This window comes from Labeo rohita, chromosome 23 (assembly GCF_022985175.1).
Source record: "Labeo rohita strain BAU-BD-2019 chromosome 23, IGBB_LRoh.1.0, whole genome shotgun sequence".
Taxonomy (NCBI): Eukaryota; Metazoa; Chordata; class Actinopteri; order Cypriniformes; family Cyprinidae; genus Labeo; species Labeo rohita.
Genome location: NC_066891.1, coordinates 23,834,232 through 23,849,037, shown reverse-complemented (window position 1 = coordinate 23,849,037; position 14,806 = coordinate 23,834,232). Strand labels below are relative to the sequence as shown.

Genomic DNA, 14,806 nt, shown 5'->3' with positions numbered 1-14,806 from the left:
TTCTGGAAGTGGACTTCTCCTTTAAGATTAGTGACTTACCAAGATGCAAGAGTTTTTGTTGTAATACAGGCAAAACATGAATCAAGTATAATTCTGAATTTTTTGTATTTGCAGTACAGTGTCTGGAAATGTCTTCATTCACTGTTTATAAATAGAAATATGTTTGCTATGAGACACAAACCACCTGATTTTAGTTACTAATGAGCAACAAGAAAAGACAGAGAGAGAGAGAGAAATAAGATTTAAAGGGATAATCCAACCAAAAATGTATATTCTGTCATTATTTACTCACTCTCGTGTTGTTCCAAACCTGTATTAGTTTCTTCTACTGAACACAAAAGAAGATTTTTTGAAGAATGTTACTGGTAGCCATTGGTTTCCATACACTATCAAAAAATGCTGGGTTAAAAACAACCCAAGTTGGGTTAAATATGGACAAATTCAGGTTGTTTTGACCCAGCGGCTGGGTTTAATGTTTGACTGAACCTACTGGCCAATTTCATTTAACTCAACTGTTGTTTGAAAATTACTATATGAGCCCAAAATAGGTTGTAAACTAAAAATCAGATGCTGAATTACTACAGTCATCAGTAATAATCAAAGATTTGTGACCACCACAAAACCAGTCATAAGGGTAAATTTTCTTAAATTGTGATTTATACATCATCTGAAACCTGAATAAATAAGATAAAATCTGAGTGCAAAAAAATCTAAATACTGAGAAAAGTTGTCCAAGTGAAGATCTTAGCAATGCATATAACTAAACAAAAATTAAGTTGTGATACAAAATATCTTCATGGAACATTATCTTTACTTAATATCCTATTGATTTTTGGCATAAAAGAAAAAAATAATTGATAATTTTGACCAGTACAACGTATTTTTGGCTATTGCTACAAATATACCTGTGCTACTTAAGACTTGATTTGTGGTCCAGCGTTACATGTTATTTATAAGCAATTTGATATTTTTATTTTAATGATTAATTATTAAACATATGAATAAATGTTCATTTATTAAACATATTTATAAATGTTAATTCCGACCTATTTTGTATGCATTTTAAGACAGCCATATAATAATTTCTCTCGATTTTTCCATATTTAGTCCAGCCTGGGTTTTTTTAACCCAGAATTTTTTAGTGTGTACCAACTGTTTGGTTACCAACATTTTTCAAATGATATTCTTTTGTGTTCAACATAAGGGTGAGTAAATGATGACAGAATTTTTGGTTGAATTATCTCTTAAATATGCCTTATAGTGGCTTAAGCATAAATTTAAACCAATACCTCATTTATTATGTAGCAACTTGGTCTCAAAACGTACCTGTGGGAACGTTTTCGCAAGACGTGAAATACGTACCACCATGTACATTTCGTGACATATTCGATATGAAATGTCTACTGAGTGGTGCTAAAACAGTGTTTTACAGCCTCTAGTATTCATTTCTGTTGGAAACTGCAGTGTTATGTTCTTATTGGTACGCATTTCACGTCTTTCAAAGCTATGTTTTTGTTATGAGATCAGGTAGCAACATACATGGTCCCAGGAATATGCAAATTAGTCCTCGCCTCCACTCAATCACACCAGCTCAGACATGCTCTGATTTCACTCAGTTAAAGGAGTAGTCCACTTCCAAAACAAAGATTCACATCACCCCCTCGTCATCCAAGATGTTCATGTCTTTCTTTCTTCAGTCGTAAAGAAATTATGTTCTTTGAGGAAAATATTTCCGCATTTTTCTCCATATAAAAATATACACTTTTTAATGTCAAACGCTCGTCTTGTCTTACTCTGCCTGGAATGTTTTTTCCGGTTCATGACAGTTAGGGTATGTCGAAAAACTCCCATCTTATATTCTCCGTCAACTGAAATGCAAAAATGCTGAAATGTTTTCCTCAGAAAATATAATTGAACTGAAGAAAGAAAGACATGAACATCTTGGATGACAAGGGGTGAGTATATTATATGTGAATCTTTGTTTTGGAAATGGACTTCTTTAACTAAAGTACATTTTTGAGACTGTCCGTGCACTTGGTAAATAGTCATTTTACACAATGTATTATCCAGATGTATACCTCAACGTAGCTGAAAATTATCTGGAAAGACTGAATTTTACAGATGAAAGATTTTCTTGATAAGCTGATCATGAGGGTGCGCCCCAAAGGTCATTATATGAATATAAATGGATTATGAATATAAATGGAAAATCTCAAAACACTAACCTGTCTGATATTGTCAGGGTTTGCTGCCTAAGGTGCATGAAGCTTATGGAGTTTCCAAGTACTATATCATCAAATTCAGTGATATAAGCCACAATGAGCCGGGTGACTTGATCTTGACCTATAAATGTGACATATAAATCATGACCAAAACATTAACGCTATTAACTTCCTAAAGTATTGTTAAAGGGGTCATATGTTATTGTTAAAAAGACTATCATTTTGTGTATTTGGTATAATGCAATGTGTTCACGCGGTTTGAGGTTCAAAAAACACATTATTTTCGACATACTGTACGTTATTGTTGCACCACTCTGCCCCGCCCTTCTGAAACACGTCGATTTTTATCGTTCTGAGAAGCGGGGTGTGCTCTGATTAGCCAGCTATCCAGTGCGTTGTGTTTGGCCAAATACCTCAAGCATGTGATGGAAATGTTACGTCCCTTACCATGTTGTGATGCCGTGTCCTGGTGTGATGAGACAAAAACAAAAAAAAACATTATAAATTAGGCATTTGTTGGATCCAGTGAGGACTATAATCAGTACCGGCGCTCCCTATACGCAGAGTACCCAGTCTATATTAATATTCGTTCTATATTAATATTAACATGTACATATACATAGTGAAAATATAAACATGAACATATATTTATATTCATAAAAAATGTTACGGTGAACATTTTACTGTGAACTCAGTAGTGACGCGCCATTCCCGCATTCGCGCCGAGAAAAGAAAAAGGAAATCCCAAGATGAAGCAAGCCCATATATCACTTTCAGGTATGTTCATAATCCTGTGAAATTTGGCTGTTGGCTGTTGGCTGTTGGCTGTTGACGTTAATAACATGTTTTAATGTTGGTAATAATTTTACCACCACCAACGCATCTGCCTTACTAATTTAGTTTCCATGGTTTAAAATGGATATAAAAACAATGAGGCAATAATGACTGGTTAAGTAATAATAATTGTTGAATTATATAGGCTAATACAAAATAAACAATTTATGTAGGCTACATTACATTTTATTACAAATCTGAAAAGGGCACCAAAGCCTTGATAACTGCTGTTGTTACACTTACAGGATGATCAAATCCTTGTTTAATATTGACCAAACGTTTAATTTAATTTAATTCAATTATACACTTAATATTGCGATGGAAATGCTACAGCCTCTATAATTTATAAAGCAAAAACATGTGGACATGACAACCCTTGCCTAAATTAACCATGGTTTTATCATAGTAAAACCACTTAATTTTCTTTTGTGTGATTTCTGAATGTTAAAATCAAACAAACAACTGTATTAATAAAATCATAGCTGCCTAGAGTTACAACTGTAATTTATAAATAATACAATGTAATTACAGTTTATTTATTTATTTACTTTTATATTTTATTTAAGTTCTATTTAGACCTCATATATTTTTACTTCCATAGTATTTGAGGGAGGTGGCACAACAATACAATTCTGCTTAGGGCACCCATTTGGCCAACAGCGGCCCTGATTATAATAACTCATACTGTCTTTTTACACGTTGTGTTGCGTCACAACGCATAAACATAACACCATGTCTGCATTTCTGATTGTAGAAAGGACAAACAACAACTGCTCAAAACTTGCATTTGAATAGTCAGTAGGAAATTCTTTAAATACGAAAACATACTTGCAGGCTGTGAGTCAGAATCGCCAGACTGTCCTTGCAAAGTTGTAATTGCCCCACTTTATAGAAACAGCCTTTGTGCACAGCTGGCATTGTAGGCTACTCTCCCAGGTTCAGGAAACAGTCCTCCGTAAATGTGCTACACACACTCAAATATTTGCGTTTTACTGTTCTGGAACAGTGTTGTAAATATAACTTAACCACTGATTTCTAGTTGTGTACTCATTTGGAAGGCCAAACAAAGTAGTTTAGCTTTTGCAACGAAACACACAGTCTCCACGACATGGCGGTGGCTGCAACAATACTAAAAGTTACGCCTTCTTTCTTTGCGTATACATTTGGGCGGTGTCATGCAAATCTTCCCACACAGTGACGTGGATTGGTGGGGGCGTGTTTGAATGAGCCGTTTTAGGAAGGTGTGGCTGAGTCTTAACTTTTATAAAGAAGGTCTCTTTTAGTTTGGGACTTTAATCTTTGCATCTTTACAGATCTTATATATGCACAAACAGCTTGTAACACTCCAAAGACAAACAAAAATATGAAATTGCATCATATGACCCGTTTAAAGAAAATAAAAGAACATTGAATGGCTACATATTCATCATCATATTCATTCTCTTGCTTTAATGCAAGTAAGCTACATATAGACATATATCCAGAGTTAAATGCTAGTCTGAATGAGACAGTCAGTTAAGCAAATTAAGTTGCATAAATTAATCTTGAGGAATGGTTATATCTCTTCTTCTGCTTAGTATTAAAAGTCAAAGGGGTCAAGATTTGGCTGGTTAAGATACGTAGTTCACCCAACAATGACGATTCTGTCATTACTGACTCGCTCTCATGTTGTTCCAAACCCGTAGGTCTTTATTTCTTCTGTGGATATTTAAAAAAAATAGTGCTTAGACCCCTCTGAGATTCACTGAATGGACAAAACAGTTGAAATGTTCTGGAACAACATGAGGGTGAGTAAATGATGACAGAAGTTTCATTTTTGGGTGAACTTTGGAAGCTCTTAAAAGCGTGAAATGGACTTTTTCCTTGTCTGCCGCATCTTTGAGCATTTGCCTGTGAGGCCTTGAGCAAATGTAACACATTCAGCACTATATTACAGTGGGAAAATGACAAACGATGATTTCTGTTCTGAGGACAATGTCCATGGTCTCACACCCAGCATGCGCTGCTTTGTATTTTCATATTTCTTTACCACTCAGCGTTTTTTCTTTCTATTTTATGACTTGTCTCAACACAGAGACTGGATCACCACAGCTTGGTCTTGTAAGTCAGTGTCAAGCCCTAGATGCCACAGAGAATAGAGCGGTCTGCTTGATGTTAGAAGCTACTGTTGCTTTTCCTAAGCAACACTGGCCAAAGCTCGGAGCTGTCTTGGGTCCCTTTAAGCCATGTCAGAGACTTGTTATTTAGTCTGTTCCACTTTTAGCATCTTGAGGAGGCTACACCGCAGGCAGTTGTCTTCTGACAGATGGCTGCACAGTTGTTGAGCCAGGGGGTAAACTATGGGGTTTCTTTTGTTGGAGGACAGGAACTGTTCATTTCTCACACTACACTACCTGCTCTTATGATTTCTGAAAATTGACTGTTTTGATTTTCATTCTGATAATAGACTATTATGTGTACGGTTATGTGCCTGGTTCTCTATTTTTGGATTCTTTTTAAGTTTTAATGAGACTTAAATTCTTTTATTGGTCTGTTTGGTTGATCAAAAGCACATTTTTTTTTACTTTTCATACTCTGTGAGTCTCTCTGACAAATTGACTGAACCAGTATAAATGATATTGTTTCTTTTTCTTTGATCTGTTAAAAGCAGGACCAACTGAAATGTACCTCATCTTAATTTTTTCTGAAATTTGATCTCTCTTTGTTGGTCTCTGCAACAATTTTGTATTCTTCTTCATTTTTTTACTGTAATAATCTTTTTTTTCTAGAGAATATACATGCAATGTTTAATTTTATACCCAATTATCTGAATCCAAATCTTCAGTAATTAAATTTGTAGTTGGAAAAGTGCAAAACATTTATCTCTACACCACTCTGAAACATTTAGAGTAACAATTAAGCTAGTTTTATTTTTAGTGCATATAATTAATAAATGATTAAAATCAAAAGTACTGTTAAACAAAGAAATTAACACTTTTACTCAGCAGGGATGCATTAAATTGCATTAATGCATTAAATAGTAAATAACTTATCATGATTTCCAGAAAAATAAATTAAGCGCATAACTGTTTCAACATTGATAAAAATAATCATGTTTCTTGAGCAGCAAATCAGCATATCAGAATGATTTTTAAAAGATCATGTGACTCTGAAGACTGGAGTAATGATGCTGAAAATTCAGTTTTGCATCACAAGAATAAATTACATTTTAAAATATATTAAATTAGAAAACAGTTATTTTTAACTGTAATAATATTTCACAATATATCTGTTTTTCCTGTAATGCAGCCTTGGTTGAGCAAAAGAGACTTCTTTTAAGTTTTTTTTTATTTATTGACCCAAATCTTTTCAACAGTAGTGTGTTTTATATAAATAGCATAAGACACAGAATATGGCCCTGAGCACAGATCAAAGACCTAATTCCCTTAATTAAGAACAAGAAAATTCTGATTCTGATTTTATATCTTTGCATAGGCCCCCTTTATGCAGCAGAATACTGTTTACACTGGCTATAAAAAAACTGGTCTCAGATCAGCCCTAAACAGCACAACTATATGGAGGCCCACCTTGGCCCATCCACTTACCATGAGGCCCACATTCATGTGTCTGCTATGATTGCATCTTTAGTCTGCAGTCATTGATGAATTGAATAATATTCTTAATCTTTCACTTTCATCTCTGGGGTGACATTACAATAACAAGCTCTTAGTATCTATCTATTGCAGACAAATGGGTTTTGCCCGCTGCCTGTTTATATGGTCAGCAACTCCAAAACAAGCCTCAGAGGACAGACCGTAAGCAACTCCATTACATTTACATACATTTACTTAAAGCCTCTCCCAATGCCAAAGAGCTTTATTAAATAAGGCATCCATCACATCTTCGTGTAGAGGTTAAAACTGAGTTTGAACTTCTATTCTCCTGAGCATTTTGGCTGAGCTGGAAATGTATGAGCTGAGATGTATGTATTAAAATCAGTCATATATATGGACCATATTAAGGATGTTTTTGGGAATGCCATAGACAAATGTTGTGTGTGATGCATAATTTCTCTTATAAATATATGTTTAATTCAGGCATTGATACAGTTGTAGTCAAAAGATGTAAACTTTAAGAATCTTCAAAATGTTAATTATTTTACCAAAATAGGAGAGATCATACCAAATTCATGTTTTATTCTTTATTTAGGTATTGACCTGAATAAGATATTGCACATAAAAGATGTTTGCATATAGTCCACAAGAGAAACTTAATAGTTGAATTTATATAAGTGACCCTGTTCAAAAGTTTACAAACACTTGATTCTTAATACTGTATGTATCATCTGAATCACCTGAATGATTCACAGCTGTTTTTTTTTTTTTGTTTAGTGATAGTCGTTCATGAGTCCCTGGCTGTCTTCAACAGTTATCCCGCTGTTCTTCATAAAAATGTTTCAGGTCCCACAAATTCTTTGGTTTTCCAGCATTTTTGTGCATTTTCCAACAATGACGGTATGATTTTGGGATCCATCTTTTCACACTGAGGACAACTGAGGGACTCATAGGCCAGGGGGTGAAAACTTTTGAACAAAATGGGGATGTGTAAATTTTTCTTATTTTGCCTAAATGTCATATTTTTTTCATTTAGTACTGCCCTTCAGAGGCTACAGAAGACACTTCAGAGGCTACATGTTTCCCAGAAGACAAAAAAAGTTACATTTACCCTGATCTTCAAATTCAAAACACTTGGATCCCCTGGCTCTTAATGCATGTTTTTTTCTTCTGGAGCATCAGTGAGTGTTTGAATCTTCTGTAATAGTTGCATATGAGTCCCTCAGTTTTACTTAATATTGAAAGATGGATCTCAAAATCATAAAGTTATTGTTGGAAAGGGTTCAAATATGAAAAAATGCTGAAAAATCAATTTGTGGCATCTGAAGGATTTTTCTTAAGAACAGCGGACAGTTTAACTGTTCAGGACAAACAAGGGACTCATGAACAACTATCACTAAACAAAAAACACAGCTGTGGATAACAACACTATTAAGAATCAAGAGGATGTAAACTTTTATAACGGGGTCAATTTTATAAATTCAGCTATTATTTTCTCTTGTGGACTATATGTAAACATATTTTATGTGAAATATCTTATTCAGGTCAGTACTAAATAAACAATAACATGCATTTTGAACATTTTGCAGATTCTGAAAGGGGGGTGTAAACTTTTGACCTCAACTGTATACAGTATGTTGCTATAATGGTTTTTAACAAATCATGTTGTTAGAAAAAATGTATAATTTTTTAATTGTAAAATTAACATTATATCAAACTTTGATAATTGCATTAATCTTTTAAATAGCTGAGAGAAGAGCTAAATACATTTTATAAATACCAGTTTTAGCGAGTGAAGAACGAATTTATACTTGCTTATGTTATGCATTATGCATGTTATCTTTGACAGACAGCATGTTGAAGCTGCTCAGGCGGCCATTTTTTCCTTCTTCTCGGAAAGCGACAACATGGTCGAAACATCCGGTAGTGTGGATTGTCCAAGTAATGCTCCTTATACTACCGTATATTGCACGTGTTGTTTTTTGACAAACATTGAGGCTGTGATATTCAAATGATTTGGATTTAAAAACAGATGGCTATATATATTTTTAGCCAGCAAGTATTTAGTGAAGAAACTGATGTGAATAAGTGTGTTTTGTTGATGTTTTTAGTTGTAATATTCCAGCCGAAGACCTTTTGACAGACGTGACAAAGTTTTTGACAGACGTGATAATGTGCATAAGGGTTGAACTGTTTGATTTCTGAGTATTGTAAAAGGACACATTCAAAATGCTTTTTGCGTTGTTCATTATTCTTATTTCACAGTGAAACTGAAGAGGAATCAAACAAGATTATCTGAAGCACGTAGGTGTAAAGGGGGCCATGGACTAAAGGAGTGTAGATTTGCTGACAAAGCTATAAACGGTATTTGCCAATCTGCAGTGTTAAAAAGGGGTTTGTAGTGTCTCTCGGTCTCTTTGTTGTCTGGGTTTGTTAATCAAACAGATATCCACCTTTTTAAAACCATGGTAATGAGCTGTGACAGAGATAAACGCCTTTGATAAAAAAGGATATGAACTTCTAAAGCAGCCTAAATCAAACCAGGCAGGATTACTTAACATGAACTCCCTTTTATTTATTTATTTTATTTTATGATCGTCTTTTATGTATCGTGTGTGTTCTGCAATGGTAGAGCCTGGAACTAAAACTGCCTCAACACTAAAGGCTACGTTCAAGGACTGACAATCGCATTGACTTACAGGTGTGAGTCTCAAATGTCCCGTTCAGACATCAGCTCACAGAAGCATCTCGAATACTGTCTGTATGAACGTGCAATGGGAGTCAAGCCCATATTCCTTACCAGTAACGAGAGCAACAGTGACCCAAGTAATATCAAAGACAGCGGCGCTGATAGAACTGAAAGTCTTATCACTTTCTGACACCACAAGAGTCCAATTGAGCTACGAGTTCATCCGTCAAATCTTCATTAACCGACAGCAGTTTTTATATTTGGGTGGAAAGTGTTTGAGTCATACGCAGAACACAAAACTGACTGGAGTCACTGTAAGTTATTGAGACTACACATGAAAGTATGGAACACATGGTAGACATGCGTTTGTGCAGTAGAGTGGCTCTCTCACACTGTGTGATGTGACAGACAATTAGTTGTCCGGTCCTGTTCCGTTCACACAGCAGATGTTTTCAGAGTGTGAGTTCGGTTCGATGTAATGTTTATGCGCCAAAAGTGGAATGAAACAGCGATACTCATTTGAAGTGCGCCACATGGACTGTTTATCCACTCGGTTCAAAGTTCAAATGGCAGCACGGTGTGAGCTTACTAGAGCAGATCCATTTACTCGCTGATGAGTCTCGGTTACGGCATGCGACCACTAAACAACACTGTGAGATCCAGTGTGAAGCGCTTGAATTCAGTGAAGAACACAAAATTTGTCATTTAATGACTTTCATCATCGGTCATCGGATGCAGACTTTACTTTTTCATGTTGTTTGAACATTAATGTGTGTTGGCAGTGTATGTACAAATCTACCCTATAATGATAAAAATCCATGCAGTGGTTTTTAATTAATCTGTAAAAATAATATCCCCTTTTTCAAATTGAGCCGTTCTCAGATGCCTGTCATTGTGATGCCGCTCCCACAACAGTTGATTGACATGAGCGTCTTACCTCAGATCAGCTGTCACAGTCCAGTAACTTTCCTTGTTTCGATGCCGAAGCAGGGATGTAAGTTAGACAAGAATATCTCAGATTGAGGTGTTGTGTTGCTGGATGTAATAATGAACGTAGTGGTCGTCATTTACTCCCGACATCTGAGCCACTGAAGATGCAGTAGATTACATTTGTTTGTGAAGGGAATGCGCCTCCCGATCTACATATACCCGTCTGTGTTTGCGCAAATCATTCATGATCCAGCTTCACTTACAGCTGAAGTGTGTATAAGCATTTTTTTATGAATCTTTGCGATCGCCTTTCCTTATGTGGTAGTTAGGAAGTTTAGGGTGCTGTTTTACAAAACCATTGAGAATTTTTAATCAAAGTATATTAGAGACTTTTCATTAAGACCCTAAAGAATCATATCAACTTGTGGAAAATGGGCATCATATGACCCCTTTAAACTAGTTTAAAGTCAGATAAAACAGCGCTGACAAACAGGAGAAACACTTTGTGCAACGATTAGAAGGCCTTTCAGTCTACAAATTGTCATCATTTATCATGGATTTACTGTAGCAACACTAACTGCACCATGCTATTGTGATAGAAACATGGGATATTCATATCGAATTTTATTATATTATTAATGTAGACATGTATTTAAGGAGTAATGGAATAAATTTACAGTATTTTTGTGATTTAGCTATTGTGTTTGTGCATTTAGTCTAAATACTAAATGTATTTAGACTACTGTTTTTCATACAAATACCTAGAAATCATATTGTTGCATTTTTGACATGGTATTGAGGTGCTGTATTTGTGGTTTTAATTGTGGTTATTATGATCTAAATGTATGCTACTATGGAAGACCAGTGGTTCATTTTTTTTAAAACTCAAACTGAATACTTAAATTTCAGCATATAAAAATGAGGTTGTTACAATTTGTACGAATGTAACCGGTTTTGATAATGAACATAAATTTACATCTGCATCCTAACTCAAGCTACTACTGCTGTCAACTCAAGATACTGTCAAATGTGCATTTCTAAGAGACAAAAAAGCCTACAAAAAAGAGACAAAGAAGCCTACACTACAAACTGTGCTGAAGATACACGTCATCAAAGTCAGGCATTACAATGATCTGAAATAATATCACTTATGAGGAACAGGCTTTTACATTTGCCAAAAATAGAACTTTTTATATTAAAAACAAACAAGCAAGCCCTGCCCAGATTTAAAAAGTAACACAAAATTAACTTAATGCATTGCTTTCCATAAAAAGTAATTAGTTACTTTTTTAGAGAGTAACACAAAATTGTAATGCATTACTTTTAAAAATAACTTTCCCCAACACTGAACATACAGAGCTGTAATCATATCAAAATCGATTATAAGTGTTTGGTGTTTTACTGCCTCTAGTATTCATTTCTGTTGGAAACAGCAGTGATATGTATCTATTGGTACGTATTTCGCATCTTGATACATTTTCGTCATGAGATCAGGTAGGTTATAGTTTTGGAGTTACATATTATTTTTATATTTTAACTTTAATTTTAGTTAAAGTTTTTCTATTTTTGTTGTGTTTTTTTTCTCGAAAAACGTCTGTATTTTAGTTATTTTAGTACTTAAAACTAAACAAAAATGAGAAATTTTGCTTTGGCCACTAGCTGAAATAAAATAAGTTTGATTTTATTTCAGTAAACGTTTATTTCGATTCACGTAACAAAATTTTTAGTTTTAGTTAACGATAATAACCCTGAAGTACAGTACTGTTTAAGATTTGCTTTTACAGTAAAAGTGGGTGTGTTCTGCTGTGTAATTATGTTCTGTATTGCATTATAAAGATTATATTATTAATACACCCAACCCTGTATGCTGGATATATATTTCCATACGGTCATTTAGAGTCTTATATCAGCGGTTTTAGCGGGAATTTGGCAGGTGTTTTTGAGATATTGGTAACGTGGGCATCTGTGGCACCCGGCCAGCATGCAGGCCTATTTGCTGACTGGCTCTCTGTTCATAAAACGCTGTGCTTTGCTCTTCTGTCGCTTACTTCATGAATAACAGATATTCATTCAAATATTGTCAGAAGTACTGGATTATATTTAGGACTCCTTTTAAAAATTCTCTTGTGTGCCGTTGTTACTGCACCCACCGATATGTTAATATTAGCTAATATACCATAAATTAGCATTTTTCTTCTGTTTTCCATTCCAACAGATTGTCCAGCACGACACCAGCTCCTTGTAACGCCTTGTCCCTGCGTTGAAGAAAGGGCTAGTGTGCTTGATATTATATGTTATGAAAGGCCGGGCCCTGATTGGCTGCTGGAGGTCTTCTGCAAGCGCTTCCGTATAGCAACAGACCCCCGTTCCCCCCTCCTCTGCCCGTTTCCCCATCCTCCCTTTCGTAAGACAGTGGCAGCCCCTCATACGGCGCTCGGATTCTGCCTCCGAGGGGGCTTCGCTCTGCTGCCGCTGCATCTGGAGGAGCAGTAACCATAGTAACAGCTAGGCTTTGCTGACCCTGGCTTTGCTGACTCGCCGCGCCGCGCGGTTTTCAGGCTTGACCTGGATTCCAGATAGCGCTGGTTACTTGGGCAGAGCCGCTCAGTCGATTGACCCGCTTCTTTTCTTGTATGGTCAATGATCAGAGGACCTCCGTGCATACGACGCCTCTGGGTTTGTGACGGCACTCGCTCGCTGCCCCTGCCCACACTACACTATTTCAGTACCAGAGTGTTTGGCAGAGCGTTGACTCATTTGCTCTATGAATGGAGCTTTTCCTGCATGTGAATATTTAAAAGGATTAGGTCTAGCCTGCTGAAGGATATGATGCTGATGTGGGTGTCGTAGAGGCTTTGTATGGTAAAATATGCAATTGTTCTTTCACGATAAACCGCCGCTGACTTATTCGCAGCCGTATTCATGTAGGCAGATGTATTTATGATAACATCTGCTTTAGCTCAAAACTGAAAGACTGTAATAGGAAATCTGTAGAGAAAAATAATTAAAAACTTTACATGCTTTGTAATTGCCTTCATTTCAGCAGGAAATGACATAATTTCCGGCCTATTTTCCCTGATGAGAAAGACTGCAAATTTTAAATCTGTACACAAGGATATAAATAGCCTCATAACTAACAGACATGAATTAAAACCACAAAACAAAACAGAAAATCTGCTTGACCAAATCATTAAATCATCGCATCCTTGTTTAAATGTGAATGTTTAGGAATATATATAATATATATTATTATGACAGTTGTATGGCACCATTTAAAATTATGTATATTTATGATAATTTTTCCCAACGTTATAATAAAATATGACCAACCTGTACTTAATAAACTGCCTATAATGTATCCTGGAAAAAATGTAATAAAAAATAATAATGGCAAAATATATGTAAGTACTGAATTATTTAAAGTGATTAGGAAATTAATAGACAAAACAAAAAATATAAATTATATTAAATTAAAAATAGCTATAATGGACTGACCATTTGTCCAGGGTGAATGTAAAAACATTATTAGTAGTAATTAGCATTAGTAATAGTAATAATTATTATTATAAATTATTAGTATTTAAAGAGCTTTTAAAAATAAGTATGAAAAGCAGCAACCCAGACTTGATCCTGAGATGACAAATGGCAGTTAGTGTCAAAGTAAAATAAAATAAAATAAATATTTAAAAAATAATACATTTAAATAATAATAATAATTATATATATATATATATATTAAATAATGAAAAATATAAATAAATAAATTTATTTTTTTAAGTATTTAAAGTGCTTCAAAAATGAGTAAGAAATTCATAAATCCAGAGTTGATATTGTGACAACACACAACACACAATATATATAACTAGTATTAGTATAGTAATAGAAATAGTTATTATTATAGTTTATTATTAGTATTTAAAATGCTTTTAATAATAATACATTTTGTAGAAAGTGACATAATTTTTGTTGAAAATCACTGGCACAACCTGCAAGAAGTGAATTATATAATTTCTGTCAGGCTTTTTGTTATTAATTAAATACTAAATTATTATATTATATTATACATACACACTATCAACAGGTCTGCTATATTCTTATAAACAAACAAATAAATAAATAAATACATGAATACAGATATTTATTTATTATTTGTCTTGTACTTTAAGGAAATATTTATTTGATCTATCTATCTATATAATTAGTGTTGGTATAGTTATACTAATTATAAATTATTAGTATTTAAAGTGCTTTTAAAAATAAGTCTTAAAATCAGTAAATAAATTAATTAAATAAGTAGTCTCTGCACTTAATGAACCACCCATAATGTAGGCAGAATAAAACAAAATGAAATAATTTTAAGTATTAATAAGTATTTCAATTGTTAAAAAAATAAATAAATAAAAATTCAAATATGATTCCACAGGGTCTTTAAATTTCATCTGACTTTCTCCATAGGTTGATTAGTGTGTCACCGTCTGTTTTATAATCTGCTCTGTAGTTTTAAATGAGCAGAATGGGCTTTAGACAAACAAATCCAC

At 34.4% G+C, this 14,806-nt stretch overlaps 1 protein-coding gene across 1 annotated transcript in view; it reads left to right on the top strand.

The window, feature by feature from the left end:
• Positions 1 to 14,806, top strand: part of phactr3a (phosphatase and actin regulator 3a) — a 47,050-nt gene that overhangs the window by 13,223 nt on the left and 19,021 nt on the right. The window lies entirely within an intron of this gene.